The sequence below is a fragment of the Ictalurus punctatus genome, chromosome 13, assembly GCF_001660625.3.
Source record: "Ictalurus punctatus breed USDA103 chromosome 13, Coco_2.0, whole genome shotgun sequence".
In the NCBI taxonomy this organism is placed as follows: Eukaryota; Metazoa; Chordata; class Actinopteri; order Siluriformes; family Ictaluridae; genus Ictalurus; species Ictalurus punctatus.
In genome coordinates, this window is record NC_030428.2 from 2,633,081 (window position 1) to 2,645,855 (window position 12,775).

Below are 12,775 nucleotides of genomic sequence, written 5' to 3' on the forward strand. Positions count from 1 at the left end.
GCAAGAATTTTAAGAAATATTTATGAAGAGAAAGACTCAAGTTAGAATCTCAACAACGATGAATGTGATTATAGTTTCACACATCCGTGGTGTCCAAATTCACTGAAAGTTGCCCCAACTTGTAAGCAACAAGCAACTACCCCAACAAGTAGCAAACTTGCCAATTGATTCAGACAGGTCAGAGCCATTGTTAGGGTATCAGTTGTAACAATAATGCTGAGTGACCTCTTCCCTATCAACCGTAAGAATTATCAATAAGAGTAAACAATCATTGCATACCTGCTATTGTACAAAGTCTTCAGTCAGATATTACCGCTTGCCCACTATTGAATTGTGAGATGCCAGACTCGGGCGTTGTTCATCTCAGTGTCTGGTTTGCTGTGGCTGTTACCCAAGCTTGTATGACAAGCTATGGAGCCGTTAAAAATCCAGGTATGTCACCTTAAAAAGTGTTGTCCTCTCCTGGAAACATTTGGGTCAAAATACTGCATGGGTTCCCTTTAAATCACTGCCCGTAGATATTCGACCAGTCAGACAAGTGTTTATACGACTAGCACACGACTCAACATAATGTGCATCGTGCACGGTCCACGACGCGCAGCTTCAACGTGTCAGGATGGCCGAGCGGTCTCCCCTGGAGGCGTGGGTTTATATCCCGCTCCTGACATTTAGAGCCTTTGCTGCACTCTGTTGAGGGGTTGTTTGGCTGTTCCTCTTTCAAGAAATCCCTTGAAATGTCCCTGCATAGTTTAGGGTTCAAGTTTGAACTCCTCCTTGTAGCCCATTCTGGGGTTCAAACTTGAGCTTCTTCTCCAGATCAGGATGGCAGAGCAGTCCAAGGTGCTGCGTTCAGGTAGCAGTCTGGAGGCGTGGACTCAAATCCCACTTCTGACAATCAGCCCAGTTGCTGCACCCTCGGTCGAGGGTCTGAAAGACTGTTTGTAACGTAGTTCCTCTTTGCATGGAATTCATTTTGAAGTAAGTCACTTGAAATGTATAGTTTAGAACGCTTACAAACAGGTTTAAGCTTCTGTTTGCCACACTATGCTTAAGAGTTGTTCACTGAAGCCCATTCTAGTCCTAAACTATAACACTGTCTTGATTCTATGGCACGCTCCGTGGCTGGTTGCCGAGGGAACCAACTACACTGCCTCGTTGTGTTGCCGAAATACCTGAGCAGGGTCCCTAACGGAAGCCTATACATTCTGAAACAAAGTGCATGGATCAAATACGATCAGACAGTGGTCCATGCTGAAGCAAGGCTTTTTACGTAGTTGTGGCCGAGTGGTTAAGGCGATGGACTTGAAATCCATTGGGGTTTCCCCGCGCAGGTCCGAATCCTGCCAACTATGTCTGAGATTTGGTTTGTGATTCCAGTGCTGGGGTAGCAAGAGTGAGGACAAACCTGTCTGGATTCTTCCCTGAAACACCATGTACCTTAAATGCTATTAAAAGTTTACAGTTGTTGCATACCTGCTGTTGTACTGAGAATTTACCAATTGAACCAATGGATGCTTTTCATTCTGAGGGACCCAAGAGTCTGGTGTTGTTCCTTTAAACATTCAGGAGCTGCCCAGATGATGGTTCGCATCCAACCCACATCCAAATCCAAAGGGACAAAATCGCTGACGATCGTTAAGCAGTTCATGTGAATAAAGAAATAAAGAAAGAAAAAAACTGTACACAGAATAAATTACACCAAATGCACTGGGAACAGTTTAACTAAATCTTTATGAAGTGAAACAATATTACGGTTTCAACATTTCCTATTATTGCTGTCACTGAAAGGTACCAAAGCTTGCAGAAAACGACATTAAAACCGAAGTATATGTGATACAACTGGGCTAACATCCAGAGACACATTGCACAAGTCACAGAAGACGGTAAAGGCAAATGCACAGAGGAGACCACCCCAACGAGAAGCGCTTATGAATATATTGTAAATCAAGTTTAGAACGCTTACAAATAGGTTGAAGCTTCTGTTTGCCTCACTATGCTTAAGAGTTGTTCACTGAAGCCCATTCTAGGCTTAAACTACAACACTGTCTTGATTCTATGGCACTGTCCATGGATGGTTGCCGAGGGAACCGACTACACTGCCTCGTTGTGTTGCCGAAATGCCTGAGCAGGGTCCCTGACGGAAGCCTATACATTCTGAAACAAAGTGCATGGATCAAATACGATCAGACAGTGGTCCATGCTGAAGCACAGCCTTTTTACGTAGTTGTGGCCGAGTGGTTAAGGCGATGGACTAGAAATCCATTGGGGTTTCCCCGCGCAGGTTCGAATCCTGCCAACTACGTCTGCGATTTGGTTTGTGATTCCGTTGCTGGGGTAGACAGAATGACCACAAGCCTGACTGTATTCTTCACTGGAACACCATGTACCTTAAATGCTATTAAAAGTTTACAGTTGTTGCATACCTGCTGTTGTACTGGGAATTTGCCAATTGAACCAATGGATGCTTTTCATTCTGAGGGACCCAAGAGTCTGGTGTTGTTCCTTTAAACATTCAGGAGCTGCCCAGATGATGGTTCGCATCCAACCCACATCCAAATCCAAAGGGACAAAAGCGCTGACGATCGTTAAGCAGTTCATGTGAATAAAGAAATAAAGAAAGAAAAAAACTGTACACAGAATAAATTACACCAAATACACTGGGAACAGTTTAACTAAATCTTTATGAAGTGAAACAATATTACGGTTTCAACATTTCCTATTATTGCTGTCACTGAAAGGTACCAAAGCTTGTAGAAAATGACATTAAAACCAAAGTATATGTGATACAACTGGGGTAACATCCAGAGACACATTGCACCAGTCACAGAAGACGGTAAAGGCAAATACACAGAGGAGACCGCCCCAACGAGAAGCGCTTATGAATATATTGTAAATCAAGTGCTCCTATTTGAAGAAATCTAATTGTGCTTTCTTTTGAAAGTATTGGATGTTGTCCGAACTGTTTAACGTTTAATCAATTGAAAAAATAAACTAATAAATAAATAAATGAATAAACAAAATAATATCAATCAATCAATCAATCAAAAAATAATAAAATGAAAAAAAAAGGAAGTATCTTTAGTTGCTTCAATCATCCAAAAGCACCCCAACAAATAGCACTTACCATTCAGGAAGGTCAGAGCCATTGATAGAATAACGACTGTGACAATAAGACAGATGGGTGGTCTGCTTCTTTGCATCTTCTCCTGCCGCATTCACCACAACAAATATAATCACTACATTCCCGCTATCCTAGAAGTTGTCCACTGAGAATTTAGCAGTTGACCACCATTTCATTCTGAGGGGCCTGAGTCAAGTGTTGTTCCTTTGAATGCTCAGAGTCTGATCATAACTTGAGATGATTCACAGTCCAACCCACAGAATCCAATGTGACAATAGAAGTGATGATGGCAGATCACTCCATGTGAATGAACCAGGTGATTCACACATTGACAGGCAGTTATCACTCTAGATTGAGAGTAGGTACACAGCCAAATGATGCTTTCACTGATGTATTCAAAGGTATTGCTCTAAGAGATTTCAGCGTATGTTTCACTAAATATCTGTGCAAGAATTTTAAGAAATATTTATGAAGAGAAAGACTCAAGTTAGAATCTCAACAACGATGAATGTGATTATAGTTTCACACATCCGTGGTGTCCAAATTCACTGAAAGTTGCCCCAACTTGTAAGCAACAAGCAACTACCCCAACAAGTAGCAAACTTGCCAATTGATTCAGACAGGTCAGAGCCATTGTTAGGGTATCAGTTGTAACAATAATGCTGAGTGACCTCTTCCCTATCAACCGTAAGAATTATCAATAAGAGTAAACAATCATTGCATACCTGCTATTGTACAAAGTCTTCAGTCAGATATTACCGCTTGCCCACTATTGAATTGTGAGATGCCAGACTCGGGCGTTGTTCATCTCAGTGTCTGGTTTGCTGTGGCTGTTACCCAAGCTTGTATGACAAGCTATGGAGCCGTTAAAAATCCAGGTATGTCACCTTAAAAAGTGTTGTCCTCTCCTGGAAACATTTGGGTCAAAATACTGCATGGGTTCCCTTTAAATCACTGCCCGTAGATATTCGACCAGTCAGACAAGTGTTTATACGACTAGCACACGACTCAACATAATGTGCATCGTGCACGGTCCACGACGCGCAGCTTCAACGTGTCAGGATGGCCGAGCGGTCTCCCCTGGAGGCGTGGGTTTATATCCCGCTCCTGACATTTAGAGCCTTTGCTGCACTCTGTTGAGGGGTTGTTTGGCTGTTCCTCTTTCAAGAAATCCCTTGAAATGTCCCTGCATAGTTTAGGGTTCAAGTTTGAACTCCTCCTTGTAGCCCATTCTGGGGTTCAAACTTGAGCTTCTTCTCCAGATCAGGATGGCAGAGCAGTCCAAGGTGCTGCGTTCAGGTAGCAGTCTGGAGGCGTGGACTCAAATCCCACTTCTGACAACCTGACCAGTTGCTGCACCCTCGGTCGAGGGTCTGAAAGACTGTTTGTAACGTAGTTCCTCTTTGCATGGAATTCATTTTGAAGTAAGTCACTTGAAATGTATAGTTTAGAACGCTTACAAACAGGTTTAAGCTTCTGTTTGCCACACTATGCTTAAGAGTTGTTCACTGAAGCCCATTCTAGTCCTAAACTATAACACTGTCTTGATTCTATGGCACGCTCCGTGGCCGGTTGCCGAGGGAACCAACTACACTGCCTCGTTGTGTTGCCGAAATACCTGAGCAGGGTCCCTAACGGAAGCCTATACATTCTGAAACAAAGTGCATGGATCAAATACGATCAGACAGTGGTCCATGCTGAAGCAAGGCTTTTTACGTAGTTGTGGCCGAGTGGTTAAGGCGATGGACTTGAAATCCATTGGGGTTTCCCCGCGCAGGTCCGAATCCTGCCAACTATGTCTGAGATTTGGTTTGTGATTCCAGTGCTGGGGTAGCAAGAGTGAGGACAAACCTGTCTGGATTCTTCCCTGAAACACCATGTACCTTAAATGCTATTAAAAGTTTACAGTTGTTGCATACCTGCTGTTGTACTGAGAATTTACCAATTGAACCAATGGATGCTTTTCATTCTGAGGGACCCAAGAGTCTGGTGTTGTTCCTTTAAACATTCAGGAGCTGCCCAGATGATGGTTCGCATCCAACCCACATCCAAATCCAAAGGGACAAAATCGCTGACGATCGTTAAGCAGTTCATGTGAATAAAGAAATAAAGAAAGAAAAAAACTGTACACAGAATAAATTACACCAAATGCACTGGGAACAGTTTAACTAAATCTTTATGAAGTGAAACAATATTACGGTTTCAACATTTCCTATTATTGCTGTCACTGAAAGGTACCAAAGCTTGCAGAAAACGACATTAAAACCGAAGTATATGTGATACAACTGGGCTAACATCCAGAGACACATTGCACAAGTCACAGAAGACGGTAAAGGCAAATGCACAGAGGAGACCACCCCAACGAGAAGCGCTTATGAATATATTGTAAATCAAGTTTAGAACGCTTACAAATAGGTTGAAGCTTCTGTTTGCCTCACTATGCTTAAGAGTTGTTCACTGAAGCCCATTCTAGGCTTAAACTACAACACTGTCTTGATTCTATGGCACTGTCCATGGATGGTTGCCGAGGGAACCGACTACACTGCCTCGTTGTGTTGCCGAAATGCCTGAGCAGGGTCCCTGACGGAAGCCTATACATTCTGAAACAAAGTGCATGGATCAAATACGATCAGACAGTGGTCCATGCTGAAGCACAGCCTTTTTACGTAGTTGTGGCCGAGTGGTTAAGGCGATGGACTAGAAATCCATTGGGGTTTCCCCGCGCAGGTTCGAATCCTGCCAACTACGTCTGCGATTTGGTTTGTGATTCCGTTGCTGGGGTAGACAGAATGACCACAAGCCTGACTGTATTCTTCACTGGAACACCATGTACCTTAAATGCTATTAAAAGTTTACAGTTGTTGCATACCTGCTGTTGTACTGGGAATTTGCCAATTGAACCAATGGATGCTTTTCATTCTGAGGGACCCAAGAGTCTGGTGTTGTTCCTTTAAACATTCAGGAGCTGCCCAGATGATGGTTCGCATCCAACCCACATCCAAATCCAAAGGGACAAAAGCGCTGACGATCGTTAAGCAGTTCATGTGAATAAAGAAATAAAGAAAGAAAAAAACTGTACACAGAATAAATTACACCAAATACACTGGGAACAGTTTAACTAAATCTTTATGAAGTGAAACAATATTACGGTTTCAACATTTCCTATTATTGCTGTCACTGAAAGGTACCAAAGCTTGCAGAAAATGACATTAAAACCAAAGTATATGTGATACAACTGGGGTAACATCCAGAGACACATTGCACCAGTCACAGAAGACGGTAAAGGCAAATACACAGAGGAGACCGCCCCAACGAGAAGCGCTTATGAATATATTGTAAATCAAGTGCTCCTATTTGAAGAAATCTAATTGTGCTTTCTTTTGAAAGTATTGGATGTTGTCCGAACTGTTTAACGTTTAATCAATTGAAAAAATAAACTAATAAATAAATAAATGAATAAACAAAATAATATCAATCAATCAATCAATCAAAAAATAATAAAATGAAAAAAAAAGGAAGTATCTTTAGTTGCTTCAATCATCCAAAAGCACCCCAACAAATAGCACTTACCATTCAGGAAGGTCAGAGCCATTGATAGAATAACGACTGTGACAATAAGACAGATGGGTGGTCTGCTTCTTTGCATCTTCTCCTGCCGTATTCACCACAACAAATATAATCACTACATTCCCGCTATCCTAGAAGTTGTCCACTGAGAATTTAGCAGTTGACCACCATTTCATTCTGAGGGGCCTGAGTCAAGTGTTGTTCCTTTGAATGCTCAGAGTCTGATCATAACTTGAGATGATTCACAGTCCAACCCACAGAATCCAATGTGACAATAGAAGTGATGACGGCAGATCACTCCATGTGAATGAACCAGGTGATTCACACATTGACAGGCAGTTATCACTCTAGATTGAGAGTAGGTACACAGCCAAATGATGCTTTCACTGATGTATTCAAAGGTATTGCTCCAAGAGATTTCAGCGTATGTTTCACTAAATATCTGTGCAAGAATTTTAAGAAATATTTATGAAGAGAAAGACTCAAGTTAGAATCTCAACAACGATGAATGTGATTATAGTTTCACACATCCGTGGTGTCCAAATTCACTGAAAGTTGCCCCAACTTGTAAGCAACAAGCAACTACCCCAACAAGTAGCACTTGCCAAATGATTCAGACAGGTCAGAGCCATTGTTAGGGTATCAGTTGTAACAATAATGCTGAGTGACCTCTTCCCTATCAACCGTAAGAATTATCAATAAGCGTAAACAATCATTGCATACCTGCTATTGTACAAAGTCTTCAGTCAGATATTACCGCTTGCCCACTATTGAATTGTGAGATGCCAGACTCGGGCGTTGTTCATTTCAGTGTCTGGTTTGTTGTGGCTGTTACCCAAGCTTGTATGACAAGCTATGGAGCTGTTAAAAGTCCAGGTATGTCACCTTAAAAAGTGTTGTCCTCTCCTGGAAACATTTGGGTCAAAATACTGCATGGGTTCCCTTTAAATCACTGCCCGTAGATATTCGACCAGTCAGACAAGTGTTTATACGACTAGCACACGACTCAACATAATGTGCATCGTGCACGGTCCACGACGCGCAGCTTCAAAGTGTCAGGATGGCCGAGCGGTCTCCCCTGGAGGCGTGGGTTTAAATCCCGCTCCTGACATTTAGAGCCTTTGCTGCACTCTGTTGAGGGGTTGTTTGGCTGTTCCTCTTTCAAGAAATCCCTTGAAATGTCCCTGCATAGTTTAGGGTTCAAGTTTGAACTCCTCCTTGTAGCCCATTCTGGGGTTCAAACTTGAGCTTCTTCTCCAGATCAGGATGGCAGAGCAGTCCAAGGTGCTGCGTTCAGGTAGCAGTCTGGAGGCGTGGACTCAAATCCCACTTCTGACAATCAGCCCAGTTGCTGCACCCTCGGTCGAGGGTCTGAAAGACTGTTTGTAACGTAGTTCCTCTTTGCATGGAATTCATTTTGAAGTAAGTCACTTGAAATGTATAGTTTAGAACGCTTACAAACAGGTTTAAGCTTCTGTTTGCCACACTATGCTTAAGAGTTGTTCACTGAAGCCCATTCTAGTCCTAAACTATAACACTGTCTTGATTCTATGGCACGCTCCGTGGCTGGTTGCCGAGGGAACCAACTACACTGCCTCGTTGTGTTGCCGAAATACCTGAGCAGGGTCCCTAACGGAAGCCTATACATTCTGAAACAAAGTGCATGGATCAAATACGATCAGACAGTGGTCCATGCTGAAGCAAGGCTTTTTACGTAGTTGTGGCCGAGTGGTTAAGGCGATGGACTTGAAATCCATTGGGGTTTCCCCGCGCAGGTCCGAATCCTGCCAACTACGTCTGAGATTTGGTTTGTGATTCCAGTGCTGGGGTAGCAAGAGTGAGGACAAACCTGTCTGGATTCTTCCCTGAAACACCATGTACCTTAAATGCTATTAAAAGTTTACAGTTGTTGCATACCTGCTGTTGTACTGGGAATTTACCAATTGAATGAATGCTTTTTGATAGAATAACGACTGTGACAATAAGACAGATGGGTGGTCTGCTTCTTTGCATCTTCTCCTGCCGTATTCACCACAACAAATATAATCACTACATTCCCGCTATCCTAGAAGTTGTCCACTGAGAATTTAGCAGTTGACCACCATTTCATTCTGAGGGGCCTGAGTCAAGTGTTGTTCCTTTGAATGCTCAGAGTCTGATCATAACTTGAGATGATTCACAGTCCAACCCACAGAATCCAATGTGACAATAGAAGTGATGACGGCAGATCACTCCATGTGAATGAACCAGGTGATTCACACATTGAAAGGCAGTTATCACTCTAGATTGAGAGTAGGTACACAGCCAAATGATGCTTTCACTGATGTATTCAAAGGTATTGCTCTAAGAGATTTCAGCGTATGTTTCACTAAATATCTGTGCAAGAATTTTAAGAAATATTTATGAAGAGAAAGACTCAAGTTAGAATCTCAACAACGATGAATGTGATTATAGTTTCACACATCCGTGGTGTCCAAATTCACTGAAAGTTGCCCCAACTTGTAAGCAACAAGCAACTACCCCAACAAGTAGCAAACTTGCCAATTGATTCAGACAGGTCAGAGCCATTGTTAGGGTATCAGTTGTAACAATAATGCTGAGTGACCTCTTCCCTATCAACCGTAAGAATTATCAATAAGAGTAAACAATCATTGCATACCTGCTATTGTACAAAGTCTTCAGTCAGATATTACCGCTTGCCCACTATTGAATTGTGAGATGCCAGACTCGGGCGTTGTTCATCTCAGTGTCTGGTTTGCTGTGGCTGTTACCCAAGCTTGTATGACAAGCCGTTAAAAATCCAGCTATGTCACCTTAAAAAGTGTTGTCCTCTCCTGGAAACATTTGGGTCAAAATACTGCATGGGTTCCCTTTAAATCACTGCCGTAGATATTCGACCAGTTAGACAAGTGTATATACGACTCATATGGTCAACATAATGTGCATCATGCATGGTCCACGACGCGCAGCTTCAACGTGTCAGGATGGCCGAGCGGTCTCCCCTGGAGGCGTGGGTTTATATCCCGCTCCTGACATTTAGAGCCTTTGCTGCACTCTGTTGAGGGGTTGTTTGGCTGTTCCTCTTTCAAGAAATCCCTTGAAATGTCCCTGCATAGTTTAGGGTTCAAGTTTGAACTCCTCCTTGTAGCCCATTCTGGGGTTCAAACTTGAGCTTCTTCTCCAGATCAGGATGGCAGAGCAGTCCAAGGTGCTGCGTTCAGGTAGCAGTCTGGAGGCGTGGACTCAAATCCCACTTCTGACAATCAGCCCAGTTGCTGCACCCTCGGTCGAGGGTCTGAAAGACTGTTTGTAACGTAGTTCCTCTTTGCATGGAATTCATTTTGAAGTAAGTCACTTGAAATGTATAGTTTAGAACGCTTACAAACAGGTTTAAGCTTCTGTTTGCCACACTATGCTTAAGAGTTGTTCACTGAAGCCCATTCTAGTCCTAAACTATAACACTGTCTTGATTCTATGGCACGCTCCGTGGCTGGTTGCCGAGGGAACCAACTACACTGCCTCGTTGTGTTGCCGAAATACCTGAGCAGGGTCCCTAACGGAAGCCTATACATTCTGAAACAAAGTGCATGGATCAAATACGATCAGACAGTGGTCCATGCTGAAGCAAGGCTTTTTACGTAGTTGTGGCCGAGTGGTTAAGGCGATGGACTTGAAATCCATTGGGGTTTCCCCGCGCAGGTCCGAATCCTGCCAACTACGTCTGAGATTTGGTTTGTGATTCCAGTGCTGGGGTAGCAAGAGTGAGGACAAACCTGTCTGGATTCTTCCCTGAAACACCATGTACCTTAAATGCTATTAAAAGTTTACAGTTGTTGCATACCTGCTGTTGTACTGAGAATTTACCAATTGAACCAATGGATGCTTTTCATTCTGAGGGACCCAAGAGTCTGGTGTTGTTCCTTTAAACATTCAGGAGCTGCCCAGATGATGGTTCGCATCCAACCCACATCCAAATCCAAAGGGACAAAATCGCTGACGATCGTTAAGCAGTTCATGTGAATAAAGAAATAAAGAAAGAAAAAAACTGTACACAGAATAAATTACACCAAATACACTGGGAACAGTTTAACTAAATCTTTATGAAGTGAAACAATATTACGGTTTCAACATTTCCTATTATTGCTGTCACTGAAAGGTACCAAAGCTTGCAGAAAACGACATTAAAACCGAAGTATATGTGAAACAACTGGGCTAACATCCAGAGACACATTGCACAAGTCACAGAAGACGGTAAAGGCAAATGCACAGAGGAGACCGCGCCAACGAGAAGCGCTTATGAATATATTGTAAATCAAGTGCTCCTATTTGAAGAAGTCTAATTGTGCTTTCTTTTGAAAGTATTGGATGTTGTCCGAACTGTTTAACGTTTAATCAATTGAAAAAATAAACGAATAAATAAATAAATGAATAAACAAAAAAATATCAATCAATCAATAAATAAATAAATAATAAAATGAAAAAAAAGGAAGTATCTTTAGTTGCTTCAATCACCCAAAAGCACCCCAACAAATAGCACTTACCATTCAGGAAGGTCAGAGCCATTGATAGAATAACGACCGTGACAATAAGACAGATGGGTGGTCTGCTTCTTTGCATCTTCTCCTGCCGCATTCACCACAACAAATATAATCACTACATTCCCGCTATCCTAGAAGTTGTCCACTGAGAATTTAGCAGTTGACCACCATTTCATTCTGAGGGGCCTGAGTCAAGTGTTGTTCCTTTGAATGCTCAGAGTCTGATCATAACTTGAGATGATTCACAGTCCAACCCACAGAATCCAATGTGACAATAGAAGTGATGATGGCAGATCACTCCATGTGAATGAACCAGGTGATTCACACATTGACAGGCAGTTATCACTCTAGATTGAGAGTAGGTACACAGCCAAATGATGCTTTCACTGATGTATTCAAAGGTATTGCTCTAAGAGATTTCAGCGTATGTTTCACTAAATATCTGTGCAAGAATTTTAAGAAATATTTATGAAGAGAAAGACTCAAGTTAGAATCTCAACAACGATGAATGTGATTATAGTTTCACACATCCGTGGTGTCCAAATTCACTGAAAGTTGCCCCAACTTGTAAGCAACAAGCAACTACCCCAACGAGTAGCACTTACCAAATGATTCAGACAGGTCAGAGCCATTGTTAGGGTATCAGTTGTAACAATAATGCTGAGTGACCTCTTCCCTATCAACCGTAAGAATTATCAATAAGAGTAAACAATCATTGCATACCTGCTATTGTACAAAGTCTTCAGTCAGATATTACCGCTTGCCCACTATTGAATTGTGAGATGCCAGACTCGGGCGTTGTTCATCTCAGTGTCTGGTTTGCTGTGGCTGTTACCCAAGCTTGTATGACAAGCCGTTAAAAATCCAGCTATGTCACCTTAAAAAGTGTTGTCCTCTCCTGGAAACATTTGGGTCAAAATACTGCATGGGTTCCCTTTAAATCACTGCCCGTAGATATTCGACCAGTTAGACAAGTGTATATACGACTCATATGGTCAACATAATGTGCATCGTGCACGGTCCACGACGCGCAGCTTCAAAGTGTCAGGATGGCCGAGCGGTCTAAGGCGCTGCGTTCAGGTCGCAGTCTCCCCTGGAGGCGTGGGTTCAAATCCCACTCCTGACATTTAGATCCTTTGCTGCACTCTGTTGAGGGGTTATTTGGCTGTTCCTCTTTCAAGAAATCCTTGAAATGTTTATTCCTTGAAATGGCCTTGTGGCCTTGAAATGTCCCTGCATAGTTTAGGGTGCCTGGGTTCAAGTTTGAACTCCTCCTTGTAGCCCATTCTGAGGTTCAAACTTGAGCTTCTTCTCCAGAGCAGAGCAGTCTTGGCAGAGCAGTCCAAGGTGCTGCGTTAAGGTCGCAGTCTCCTCTGGAGGAGTGGGTTCAAATCCCACTTCTGACAACCTGACCAGTTGCTGCACCCTCGGTCGAGGGTCTGAAAGACTGTTTGTAACATAGTTCCTCTTTGCATGGAATTCATTTTGAAGTAAGTCACTTGAAATGTTTAGTTTAGAACGCTTACAAACAGGTTTAAGCTTCTGTTTG

General features: G+C 42.6%; 5 non-coding genes across 5 annotated transcripts; all 5 read left to right on the plus strand.

The window, feature by feature from the left end:
* The first annotated feature begins 2,220 nt into the window (after positions 1–2,220).
* trnas-aga (transfer RNA serine (anticodon AGA)) lies at positions 2,221–2,302 on the plus strand. The gene has a single exon. It is a non-coding gene; the product is annotated as a tRNA-Ser (tRNA).
* A 3,485-nt stretch (positions 2,303–5,787) lies between these two features.
* trnas-aga (transfer RNA serine (anticodon AGA)) lies at positions 5,788–5,869 on the plus strand. The gene has a single exon. It is a non-coding gene; the product is annotated as a tRNA-Ser (tRNA).
* A 2,533-nt stretch (positions 5,870–8,402) lies between these two features.
* Positions 8,403–8,484, plus strand: trnas-uga (transfer RNA serine (anticodon UGA)). The gene has a single exon. It is a non-coding gene; the product is annotated as a tRNA-Ser (tRNA).
* A 1,842-nt stretch (positions 8,485–10,326) lies between these two features.
* Positions 10,327–10,408, plus strand: trnas-uga (transfer RNA serine (anticodon UGA)). Its single transcript has one exon. It is a non-coding gene; the product is annotated as a tRNA-Ser (tRNA).
* Positions 10,409–12,269: 1,861 nt separating this feature from the next.
* Positions 12,270–12,352, plus strand: trnal-cag (transfer RNA leucine (anticodon CAG)). The gene has a single exon. It is a non-coding gene; the product is annotated as a tRNA-Leu (tRNA).
* The last annotated feature ends 423 nt before the right edge of the window (positions 12,353–12,775 follow it).